Source organism: Pongo pygmaeus, chromosome 12 (assembly GCF_028885625.2).
Source record: "Pongo pygmaeus isolate AG05252 chromosome 12, NHGRI_mPonPyg2-v2.0_pri, whole genome shotgun sequence".
NCBI classification, from domain to species: Eukaryota; Metazoa; Chordata; class Mammalia; order Primates; family Hominidae; genus Pongo; species Pongo pygmaeus.
This window is the reverse complement of record NC_072385.2, coordinates 95997733-96010895: the sequence shown is the minus strand read 5'-3', so window position 1 is coordinate 96010895 and position 13163 is coordinate 95997733. Positions and strand designations below refer to the sequence as shown.

The following is a 13163-nucleotide window of genomic DNA, read 5'->3' as shown; positions in this document are numbered from 1 at the left end:
TTAGATCACAAAAAGATTGCGACTTCCGTCTTCGGTGCACATTTGGATGCATATGGGTGCACATTTCCTTGCTCACTCTCTCTTGTTCTGTCTCTTACTCTTACTTTCTCACTCCTGCTTTCTTTGTTCTCTCTTTCTGTGGGAAGTCGGCTACCATGTTGTGATTTAGCTCAGCGAAGAAGGACCTGCCAATAATTGCATAAGTGAAATTGGAAACAGATTCCCTCCCCTTTTTCTCACTCTCTCTGGCCTTCAGATGAGACCAAAGCCCTGGCCAATAATTTGCCTGCAACCTCAATAGAGACCTTGACCCAGGAGCACCCAATTAAACTGTGCCTAGCATTTTGATCCATAGAAATCATGAGATAATAAATGCTTGTTGCCTGATGCCACCAAGTTTGAGAATCCTTTGTTAAGCAACAGTAAATAACTAGTGCAGGCATCAGTGGACGATAAAGTGATTTCCCCAGTAACCATTGAAAGAATGAGCCAAGTAGTTACAGGACTCAGTGGCCAGTATACTCATGTTATAAATAAATCCAGGTTTTGAAGAGGTGTTTTTCTAACCTGAAGTAGTGGAATCACTACATGTAACTCCGTGCATGTGGGGACCTCATCAGAGGCATCTCTACCACTGGTTGGAATGGTTTAAAGATGGTCCTACCCAGGGTACTATTTAAAATACAGAGGACAGGGCTCCACCCTGACTTGCTAAAATAGAATCTCTTGGGGTAGGAGCTGGATCTGCATTTTGAGAAAATCACCCTGGTAGTGTTGCTGTTTAGTTCAATTTGGAAACTACTAGAAAAATATAACCTCTCCAAGTCATCTTCTATATTGAATTTTATGATTCTTTCTGTGTTAAAGGGGGTTACAAATATAGTGCAGGTAACACATTTTGGAAACTGAGTCCTAGCAGTGGGCTTAGCACACTTGGGTGTTGTAAACGTGGGTGTGGTTTCAGCAACTTGCAGAACTAGGGAAATTGAGCAATACCCCAAAACTTACTTGAATTCCTGAATCTAATCAAAGTAGTAATGGATTTTAGCATAATTCCATGAATGGTTTGTTTTCTAATAAAACAAACAACAATGTATTACTCAAACTGAATATTTTCTGAGACATCATGATATGGGGAAGGAGACACTGGGATTAGTGTCAGAAGAACTGTGTTTAGGTGCTGGCTCCTCTGCTTGGCAGATATTTGACCTTGAACAAGTTAACTAAGTTCTACTTCTTCCAGTCTAGTTTGAATGGATTTGCACATGTGTTTTGATATAACCATGATCATACTATTATAAGTTTTTAATCCTGCCTTTTTCACTTAACAGTACATTCTGAATGTTTTCTCATGTCATTAAAAGTTTTCAAAAATATAATTTTAGGGGCTCCATAATATTCCATTATGTAGGTATATCATAAGTGGTTAAATATTTGTTATATCCAAGTTCTTATCATTATAAAAAACATTGCGAGAAACATCTTTGCATGCAAAATTTGTCTACATTTCTTATTACTTCCTTAGAAGGAAATCTCAGAGATAAAATTACTGCATCTAAATGTATGAATAATTTTCCTGAGACACATTGCAAATTGCTCTTCAGAGAGGCTTAACCAACATGTACTTTTATCAGCAGAAAGAGAATTTTCATTTCAATGTCAGCATAACCTTGCCAGCATAAAGCATTATTTTTTAAACGTTGTTAATTTTATGGTTTATATATCCTTGCTAGTTTGATGGTCAAAATATGTCTTCTTGTTTTAATGTGTACTTTTTATCATGCTACTCAGATCAAGTACTTTTCCTACATTTAGTACTGAGACTCCTCATTGGTAAAATGAGAATAACAATCCCTACTCATAGGGATATTGGAAAAATTTATGAAATGGTGATTTTGAATACTTCTTATGAATGCAATTATATGGTATCTTCAAAGATATAACTCTTATGATCTCAATTTAGTTGATAGCTATTTATATAAAGACAAATCACTCTCTCATGGGACTGTGGAGTTGAGGGCAAATCTCCTCCAGCTCCTTCATCCCATGCATTTCCATGTCATGTAATTAGAGTTCAGTAGCATTAAGCTTAAGCTGTAATGAAGGGAACTCAAATAAGTGACAAATGGACCCAGCAGTCTGCATGGCTATCTCCACATTGTTACTCTCAGTAATGGTAGGTGTTGGGAGTGGGATGACTTGGTCAATTTTATGTTACTTTGGGGCTCCAGTTACTTAACAGCAACTTTCCATAGCCACTTCCTTCCTCTTTACCAGCCAGGTCCCTGAGTCATTGCTCAACCGTAGGTCCCAGCAGCAGTTAGCTCTCTTGAAGCAAGAACCAAGATATTACCCCTTTCTGCATACCCTAGGAACTTGTCTGCCTCATGTAGAAACTGCTTGATTTCAATGGAATGAGAGCACGCACCAAGAGAAAGCTAGAATTCCCAGAATTTCTCTTTCTTTTTTCTTTCTTTCTTTCTCTGTTTCTTTCTTTCTTTCTCTTTCTTCTTTCTTTCTTTCGTTTTCTTTCTTCTTTCTTCTCTTTCTTTTTTTTTTTTTTTTTTTTTTTGAAACAGGGTCTTGCTCCGTCACCCGGGCTGGAGTGCAGTGGTGTGATCTTGGCTCACTGCAACCTCTACCTCCCAGGCTCAAGCTATTCTTGTGCCTCAGCCTCCCAAGTAGCTGGAACTAGGGGCACATGCCACCATGCCTGGCTAATTTTTGTATTTTGGGGGAAAGACAGGGTTTCTCCATGTTACCCAGGCTGGTCTCAAACTCCTGGGCTCAAGTGATCTGCCTGCCTCGGCCTCCCAAAATGCTGAGATTACAGCCAAAAGCCTCCATGGCTGGCCCAAAATTTCCATATTAACTGAATGACTTACATATCATTGCTCATTTAACTTGATTCTCTCACTTATTTGAAAAGAAAAATTAAGAAATAAAAACAAAATTATGATAAAGACCTGAAAACACAGGGAGAGTTTTTCAACAAATTCAAGGTAAAGCATTCAAGATGTTAAATAATATGTGGTTTTCAAAGGAAAAATATGGTAGATTTAAATATAATCAATGTTCAGTCTGACTATAACTTTGCTATTAGAGACCTGGAATTAAGCCTTCCTTTTTTCCAGGAACTCTGTCCTCTGTGCCTGGAGGCTGCGATGAAGTGGAAGTTGCAAGGGGAGACTCTGTTCTTTCTTATTTATAATTAAAAAATAAAAAGGGGGATTTGGGAACCACTTGTACTAGTGCCGATAAACCCACAGTAAGGAATTTTGCCCTAGTAGCTTTAAACAGACTATCCTTTTTTCTCCAAATTTATGGAGCAACTTTAAAGGCATTTTGTGTACATAATTATGTAGTCTGCGTTTTAATTCACTGGGAGTTCTGGCTGAGTATGGACTGCAAATTTAGACATTTTGGGTTCAATTTTCTTTGGTATATCTGTCCCAGATATTACTTTATTTTATTTATACAACCTTATGATGTCTCTATAAACTTGCTTTTTTATCATCATCTTTCTGAAATCTCATGCAATAAATAGTGGTTGCAGAGGGGGAAAAGAAAATAGCTTCTTAACCTTTTTCAATAACTGAGATGTCATTTTGTCCAGAAGGGCGGCTCATCCATTACTGCCTCCTTTCTGATGACCAGAATTATACAATGAGGCAACTGCAGCCCCCTAGAAGTGATAGTGTCTACAATGCCCAGGAAGCATTTGCCAGGGAAGCCTGCATCCATCATCCCACCTACAACTTGGATTTATAAAGTTGGATTTATAAACTGTGGCCCTGGGTTTACCACAGTACAATGTTCCCCCAGCTCATGGCTGGTTTGGAATGACCAAGACCACTGAAAACTGAGGGTACCCCAGATGAATCACAATGGAGAAAAAGGCACCAAGGGATTCACCAGTTCGGAAATGGCCATTTCTAATCTTCATGTTCCATATATGGCAACACCAAATCCTTTGGAATGGGATGAACACAGAAAAGGCCTGTGTGTTCCACCTAAGCATTCTCCTTGCTGCAAGCTCTCTGGCCAGTGGTAGGGCATGCAGCATTGCTCTCTCCAACTTTATTATTTTAAATGCTATTCATATTAAAGAATAATAATAACTAATGTTTATGGGAGCTTGTTAAATGCTAGACACTGAGGCATGTTGAGGATTAAAAGAGATGATGTCCAATGCCTCATTGAGGTAAGTGTTGTCACAGCCTCATTTGTGAGGCTAGTAGACTGGATCTCAGAGGTCAGATAACTTTCCCAGGCACTGGCCTCGGAACGGGCTCAGCTGGAATTCAGACACAGGCAGGCAGACCCTAGGGTCCCTGCTCCTCCCCACTGTGACTGCTGCAAGTGGTACAGACCCGTGTTCTGGGCACAGGCATTAAATGGTCACGAGACTATGCTCAGTCTGTCTCACTTTTTATCAGAGAGTGAAGGAAAATGTATCCAATCTATAGGGAGGCCAGCACTTCATGTCCAGTCTTTCAGAGCTTTGTCAGACAGTCGATTTTCCCTTTCTAATGCTGTGACTGGGATGAGAAGGCAAAACAAAAAGAATTAAAAATATAGTATTTCTTTCCCTACTTGGCCCAAAGGAAAGGTTCCATGGGAAGTTGAAAAACAGATGGTCCAGGGCAAAAATCAACAAGTTTGACATCCAGGATTAAAAACCAGATGGTGCTAACAATCTTTAGAAGCCTCTAGAGGGGCTTCAAAGAAATTGCCCAAAACTCCATGTATGTTTCCATGAAGGCAAGTAGACTTAGTCATACGTGATCTTATGATCTGTGGCCAGGTTCTCCTCCACCAAAAATTGTTCCCTGGGATGGGATCAAGCTAAGCACTTTGGGAAAGGAATGGGACCTTTTAGGCCACCAAGAACAGAGAATCCTAACATCTTATGCCTTTAATCAATGCAGTTGTTTCACTGAGTTGACTGATCAGATTAGGCACCTGCCTCTAATCTTCTCAGGCAGGCCAAGGCTCATAGAGAGCCCAGCATTTGAGGAAACATAAATGTGGTTTTTAGTATGTATGCTGTTAAAGTCCCAGCACATAAACCTCCAGAAGTCACACTTCTCCGAAACCAGTCAGATGTAGAGGCATCTGAATAATGGCTCTTGTAGGGAACCCTGTTCCTGCTTCCTGTTCTTCAGCTGCTTGGAAAACCTTGCTGGAACACTGGGATCCACTGAGGGAGATTCTTCCAGAAGTGTCCTGTGTCCCAGACTGTGACTTTTCTAACCAGCATGGACACAGCTGAAATCTAAGCTCCACTGCATCTGCTGCTGCCATGATAGAAACACTGGCATAGCATGTGCTAGGTACCAGGCCCTGGTCTAAACCAGTCACCTATGCTAAAGCACTTTATCATCACAGTGACCCTGGGGGGAGGGTGTTCCTTTGAGGGGACTGATTCGTGGAGGTTAAGTAATTTGGCCAAGGTCACTCAGGTGGTAAAGGGTGTATTAGTTTCCTGTGGCTGCCATAACAGAGTACCACAAACAGAGTTGCTTAAAACAATAGAAGTTTCTCTCTCATAGTTTCATAGCCCAGATGTCCAACACTAAGGCATCAGCAGGGCTGCACTCCCTCCAAAAGCCCCAGGGAAGGGTCCTTCCTTGCCTCTTCCAGCTTTTGCTGGCACCAGGAATTCTTTGGCCTGCGGCAGCCTCACTCCAGTCTCTGCCTCCATCTTTACTTAGTCTCTTCTGGGTCGGCATCTTCTTCTGTCTCCTATAAGGAGACACTTGTCATTGGATATAGGACCCACCCTGATAATCCAGGATGTTCTCATCTCTGAGAGCCTCAATGTAAGTACATCTGCAAAGACCCTTTTGCCTAATAAGCTCACATTCACAGGTTCCAGGGATTAGGAGGTACATGTATCTTTTTGGGACCACCATTCAGTTCACTACAGCTGAGCAGCTGGGATCTGATTCAAGCAGTCCAGCTCCAGCACGTGGCCTCCAACCATCACGCCACACTCTCTCATGTGGTTACTTTTCACAGGTGTCAGCAAAATGCCTGCTCAATGATCTGAGATTTTTTTCACAAATCATCACAGAGCTGAAATGCTCATTTTTCTGTGCTGCTACTCTGTCCATGTTCCAGAAAGGCAGCACATTAAGTCTACACCACATCATGCATCCCCTGACAGATGGAGAGAATATCAGCAAATCAGATTGCTTTCTAAAGAAAACAGAATCCAACTTTGCAAATGTTTAAAGCTTGCATATTTTCAAAATTTCAAGCAAAAGTAGAAAACCTCATTACCTCAGATCACAGTTGACAAAACTACTATTGACAAAGAATTATCCTACATGCAATGAAAACCCAATATAAGACAGTGAGTGATTGTCCAAAACATGCGTGTTAGGTCACTACCCAGACATCAGCAGAGTTGAGGGTTCTACCCTAGTTCTCTTTTGATGAGGGAAAACATTATTTTTAAATGAAGCCTGCCACTTCAGGGTAGAAAACATAAAGCTGTGGACAGTCATCATTGTCATTTAAAGGGTGAGCTGTATTTCTTCTGAAGTAAAGTGATGAGTCCAGGCAGCACACTCACTCTATCAGATATGATTTGAAAAGCTGAAAAATAAACCTCTGACAATAAGATTTTAGGACAGAAATGCTGCCAGGGCTCGAAGTACAGTTCAGAAGAATAAAAAGAAAGTAAACAATGCCAAAGGCCAGACGAACAAAAGGAAAATTCCTACTTCGTTTGTTCTCATGAAATACCACAGAAAAATAATCTGTTAGGCAGCTCTTCTGGAGTCCAAGTTCTTGCGCCGTGCTCATCTCTTCTTTCTGTTAAAGCTCGGTGCTTTGCAAGCTGTAGTTAAATTGCTTACGTGGATGGATGGGGCCAAGATGGTTTTCAGTCTAAAGCCAGTGAGAGTCTCAAGGCAGATTCTGAAGGCCTTGAACCACCTGAGCCTGGCCAGATGGATTCTTCCTTTCACTGTTGTGACCATTGCTTTGGTGTCAGACCCCTATGGGAGAGCTGAGTCCATGACCAGAATCCTCATGCCTTTCACAACTTCAATTAGCCAAGAGCATGGCATGGAGCAGAGGTGCTGGTGAGAGAAAACAACTCATAGGTGAAAAGCCTCTGGATTAGGCATTTCAAACAAGAGGCATTCATTTTGCCCGACACCCAGAGTTGCCCAATAAACAAGCCAGAAACTCAACCAGGCGATGACGGAACAAGGAATGGATGAGTGACAAACTGGGCTGTTGATTCTGTTGTAACTGAGGCTTGACTGTATTAACAAGCATGCAGTGATTAAAAAGACCAGCACCAGAATTTTACCAGCTACCTTGAAGCCTGCTGACTGACACTGTCCCTGGAGCCCCTGTTATAATGAGGTCCTTCTGATAACTTACTCCCTTGGATAGAGTCCAAGAGAGACACGTGCCCTGTGGAATTCCGCACTGTAACCAGCCATACTTCAGAGAGATTCCAGAATAATGATGGTATTGCTTATTTAGGCTGAAGGTTATCTGCTCCTCCTCCTCCAGATCCCTGCCAGCCAAGGGAAGAGCATCTCATTGGTGTCAGATGACAAGGGTCTTGTTCCCTTTACTGGAATAAGCTTTTTATGTCATAGAGACTCTGGAAGTACTGAAAAGCCATCTCTCTTGGCCTTTACTTAAGGAAAGAAAGTATCATAACCTGCCACGGCAGTGGGGACAGCTGGAGCCGGGAGTTACTATTCGCCCTTGTTACTATTCGTGGAGGCTCTTGGGGAAATGACCAAAAAGCTCTTTATGGCTCTTGCAATTAATCCTGAAATTCCGGTTGTCACTTGTGGGTAGAAACATATGGTTTACAAATGGGTTGATGATTATTATTTCAAGGAAAAACTAAAACATTATAATGAGAGTTATAACATGATGGTGGGATAGTATAAATAGGGAGAGAATTTGTAGTGTTTTCTTGTTCGTTTTGTTACATGAATAGACAGCTAGGGGAAAATGGCATTCTATGGGGAACTGATGGGATTTATTTAAGATTTATTTAAATAAATAAATTTATTGATTTATTTATTTACACATCTCTTTTTTCCCATCTAAGTTATAAACTAATAAGAGATGGACAAAGAATAAGGTAAAGGAAGGTCAAAATATTACCTTGGGCAGGGTGCAGTGGCTCACACCTGTAATCCCAGCACTTTGGGAGGCCAAGGCAGGAGGATCACTTGAGTTCAGGAGTTCAAAATAGCAACATAAGAAGACTCTGTCTCTCCAAAAAAGAAAAAGAAAAGAAAAGAAAAGGTGGTGAGGTGGCACATACCTGTAGTCCCAGCTACATGGGAGGCTAGGGTGGGAGGATCACCTAAGCCCAGGAGGTCAAGGCTGCAGTGAGCTGTGATCACACCACTACACTCCAGCCTGGGCGACAGATTAAGACCCTTCCTCAAAAAAAATAAAAATAAAAATAAAAATTACCTCAGTTCGTGAGAACAGCAAAGATGTGTGGCATGACTAGCTCCATTCCCTGGAATTAGGAAATATCACCACACTTATGGTCAGTCTTACAAAACTTAAGCCTTTAGCCTTCCCACTCGGGGGGGCCACATAGACATGATAAAGTAGAGCAGAATGTGGCTGTTTTCCAGGGGAAGCTGGCTTCTAATGAGAAGGGAGGGAGGGAGGGCCCGGGCTTCCTGTGCAGATTCATTTCCCTTGGTCACCAGCGGGTCACTCACCCCACCTCCGTGGGCATTAGCCATGAGGCAAGAAGTAAGAGGAGTTTAGAAAAAATCCTTGTTTCTGGAAACCAGAGAGGAGGGAGACAGGATTCACTCAATGAGTAGGAATTTCAGTGGTTAAATGTATCTTCTTGTAACAAACATCCATGTACCTATTTGAGGCCAGAATGAATTCTTCGTGGTATTTCTTTAGGTGATTTCTGCAAGGGAGGCCTGTGGTATGCAGGGGATTTTTACCAAGACCGGTGTTCTCATAAGTCCAGAGGCTCATCTGCCCTTAGAGGATTGGAAGATTTGCGTCCGCTTCCACAAGCTGCTAGCCCAATCCTCTCAGGCTCAAATCTGCCAGGGACCCATACCATGAAGGCAGTCCTTCTCCTGAGTTTGCTTTGGAGTCTGACACTTTTCATTATGGACATCAGTGATTCACACCCTGATTGTACTTAGAATCACCCAGAGGGAGCTTTTAAAAAGTATTGGTGCCCAGGCCCCTCCTCAAACCGGGAAAACTGAGGACTCTGTGGGCGAGCCTGGACATGGATGGCTTCACAAAGCTCTCCAGATGAGTCTAACGTGCACCCTGGCTTGAGAAGCATGGAGTGGCAGTCACAGAAGCCCAGGCTGGCAGCTGTCTCAGGCAGGCAATGTAGAATGGCAGTTAAAACTGTTAGCCCTGGAGACGAATCCTGATCCCACTCCTTACTGAGTGTTTGTTAAGTTACTTAAACATTCTTAGTCTCCCCAGGGTGACCAAGGCCATCCATAAAAGGAAATCCACGCCAGTAAGTGAGTAGAAGCCTTAGTCTTCAGCATTTATGATGGTCAACCGAGAAGATTCCTTTTGTTTGATCCCACCCTTCGTGTCTGTTGCAAATGGCAATGAGCCAGAACTCTGCCATGCAGATGCTTGGGTTATGCCCATGCCAGAGAGTCCAGTGTGGCTCAGGCTCAATCAAAACAGAAAGTACCATCCTAAAGTCAGCGGCTGGATTTCCCCTGTCAAAACATTCAGTTCCCATGGTATAATATTTTTCTTTTGCTTACTCAATTCATATTTTGAATTCATATTATGAATTAGTTAAATTTTTAGATATGCTTAGTTGTTGGTCCATGTCACAGCTATCTAGCCTGTAAGGACCATTTCTTCTTGCTCTTATCTTGAGAAAATCACATACTGGTGCTTAGTTAATAAATAGTTCTTGATTATGGGAATAATTATGGCCTTGGAAGAATTCTGTTTATATAAGCAAGAACTCTTAGGTCTTAATCTTGCAACTGAAAGGGATCATAGAGACCCAGGTCTTCAAGTTGAAGGGAAACTTGCCGAGGGCCACACAGGCACTCAGAGGCAGGCCCAGATTTGACTGTTCTCTCTCCAAGTCCATTTTTCTTCCAACTTTATCATGTTGCCTCCCTATACAACCCTCTAAACTACTTCTCTCTCTTTTCTAAATCCATTTTTTTCTGATTTCTCTTTCTGCCACAAATGTTCCAAATTTATGAAGAAAGAAAATGGAGAAAAGATTTGAGTATACATTTCTGGTTTCCATGCTTGGATTGCTTCGGAGGATTAGTTTTATTGTTCCAGCTTGTTTCTCTGTCAGTTTAAAGGGCAAAACAACTTCCATCCTTTTGAAGCAGCAAGAGGTCAGTGCTCTGCCATCCTCCCCGACGGCCAGGCAGAGCCAACTGCAGCCCATGGGTACCTTCCACCGCCTTCTTCCCTGGGATGGAGCCAGACAGACCTGCAGAGGGGCGACCACTCAGCTCGGGCAGCCAAGGCAATACCTGTCATCGCTGTAATGGGCTTGAAGCCCAGTGTCCTTCACTGCCAGCCTTGATGGCTTTAGCTGTGAAAACTCTCCTGACAAAGGAGGCTCTCACAGGCCCCAGTCATGGGAGCCCTACTGCCAGGATTTCAGGAAACTAGGGTGAAATGGGCAGAACAAGAGTTTGTCCAACAACTGAACAGGACAGGAGGTTCCCACTGCTTGGAAATCTATTTGTGTGTTTCAGAGACGTGCAGAACAAAGACCTACACATGGTTATTTTGGCAAGAACAGGAAGGTTTAGATTATCCTTTTCCACCCCGTGAAAGTGGCCACCTAAGATGTGAGTGTTGAAGGAACATCTGTTTTAACACTAACAGAGCCTCAGTGAGGGTCTCACCATGGTCTTCACTTCACAGACATAGCACAAGCAGTAAGAGAGCTGCAGCTGTCGGATGCACACATAGTTAAAGGCTTTGCCTCTCCTTTTTATCTCGGTGTTTCCAACATGACGGTGAGCACCGAGTGTTCTCCAATGGGCTCTGCTCCGTTCTGCTCCCACCAGCAGCTCTGAAGTATCATGTAAGACCACATGTTGCCTCCGTAAGGTGATTTTTGGAGACAGCATTTGGGAAATGACAAAATCAAAATATCCAGCATGAGCCTTTCCACATCTTTCATGCATCGAGTGCATGAGATGATAGAATTGGATCTAGAGGCATACGCTATGTATAGAACAGCTTTCCCCATCTGGAGCCCAGGTGTGCAGATTCACCCCTGAGTCCCAGACGTAGGTATCAGTGAGTAGTGAGAGCAAGACAAATCCATCTCACCTACCCTTGTTCCATAGACATGATTTTACCCCTTGAGGTACAAGGTCAAGATCTAATTTTATTTGTAGATCAAGTTTCACAATAATTGAGCATTTGAACATGCTAAGAAAGATGGGATTTTGTAACTCATTGTTGAAAGGCAATGTGGCATAATGGTTAAGAGTTTGCATTCTGAAATTAGAGAGACTAATTCTGAAATTACAAATTTGTTCTCTTTGTGACCTTAGGAAAGTAATGCAATTTGTCCGAACTTCAGTTTCTTCATCTATAAAATAAAGATAACTATAATTCCTACCTAGAAGTATTGGTGTAGTTATGAAGAAGGAGACCACTTGTGAAAAACATAAAATACTACAAGGCCACTCACGTCACAAAACTCCAATTCACTGGTTACTATCATTATTATCAATTTTAGAGGCACAGATTTCCTTCTAAATAAGACTCCTTTCCAAACACGTACATCTAGAGCCACTCATTCTATCTTCTCCCACTGTTAGAATGTCCTTATCTTAAGCCAAAATCTCACTACCCTTGTTTTCTGTCCTTTTAATTTGGACCTACTTTTTGAAACCACATGGAAAAACTCAAACCCCTTTTTGTAAAAGCAGTGACTGGGCTACTGTTTTGCACAGCTCAAAGGGACACAGTTCACACTGTAATCTGCGTCAATGGCACCCCCTGGTGTCCACCCCACTGGAGAGGTAAATAGGGAGGATAGAGGGGAAGAAGGGTTGTAGAGAGGCTGGACATAACTCTTTTCCATGAAAATCCCTGGTGAAGTAAGGATCACACCAGTGTGCTACCTTCCCCAAACAAAGCAGCTACAACTCTACCAACACTTCTTCATAGGACATGATCTCACATCAGAGCCCATTGTGCTTTGACCACGTTTTTCTCAAAGTGAGGTGCTCAGAGCTAAGTCAACATTCCAGGTGAGACATGACCAGGGCCCAGGAGAGCAGAATTCAACCTCCTTCATTTTTCTGTATAGCATAATTAGGATGCCACTGTGATACAAGGTAATCTTAGTACTGAATTCCTAGAGCAATTATTTTCTGAGCAACAGGCTTGGTTTTTAATCATACATTGTCCTATAATATCACTTCGCTTGTCACGAATTGTTACCCATTTCACTTTATATAAATGAACTATGTGTGTGTGTGTGTGTGTGTGTGTGTGTGTGTGTGTGTGTGTGTGTGTGTGTTTCTTCATACTATGTTGGGAGTTCCCTGAAATATATGTTTTTAGACATTTTAATGACTCCTGTTAAATCTAGCACGTTTCTGGGACCATAAAAATTAATCTAATTTGAATATTTAGGGAGAACCAAAGCAAAGGGACAGCATTTATTAAAATTTAAAATGGCCACTGTGGCGATGGAGTCAAGCTATTCTGTGTACACAGTGTTCCTGGGATAAAGCACGCTAGAAGACATGGCGGTAGGTTCTTATTTGGTTAATGAATCATAATTCCCCAAAAGACAAGCATGATGCTTATGGCAGCCCTTAGTAATAATTCTTCACGTGTGGTTTTCTTGCTCATATTTTCTATGTATGCAATGATTTCCAACTACACTCTGTGGAGCCCGTGGGGTTCTGAAGGGATGCTCCTAGGATGTGTGGGAGGAGCAGGAAGAGCAAGAGTGGAGGGCGGGGATCCTGTCAGCCCTCAGTTTCCCCTAGAGCTGTCAGCCTTTCCCTGTTGTATGTGTTGGCCCTCCCTGTAATATTTCCTTTGGGAATAAAAAGTTTAGAAACCATAAGTTAAGCCACACCCTGGTCACCTCAGACTGGCAGGGAGTATGATCACTTTCATGTTTCGTCTCACAA

At 42.2% G+C, this 13163-nt stretch overlaps 1 long non-coding RNA gene across 1 annotated transcript; it reads right to left on the bottom strand.

Annotated features, from left to right (window-relative positions):
• Positions 1-2572: 2572 nt before the first annotated feature.
• On the bottom strand, positions 2573-8938 carry LOC129030236 (uncharacterized). Its single transcript, XR_008500593.2, has 3 exons — positions 8470-8938; positions 8152-8257; positions 2573-7094 (listed from the first exon to the last, which is right to left on the bottom strand). It is a non-coding gene; the product is annotated as an uncharacterized LOC129030236 (long non-coding RNA).
• Between the last annotated feature and the right edge of the window lie 4225 nt (positions 8939-13163).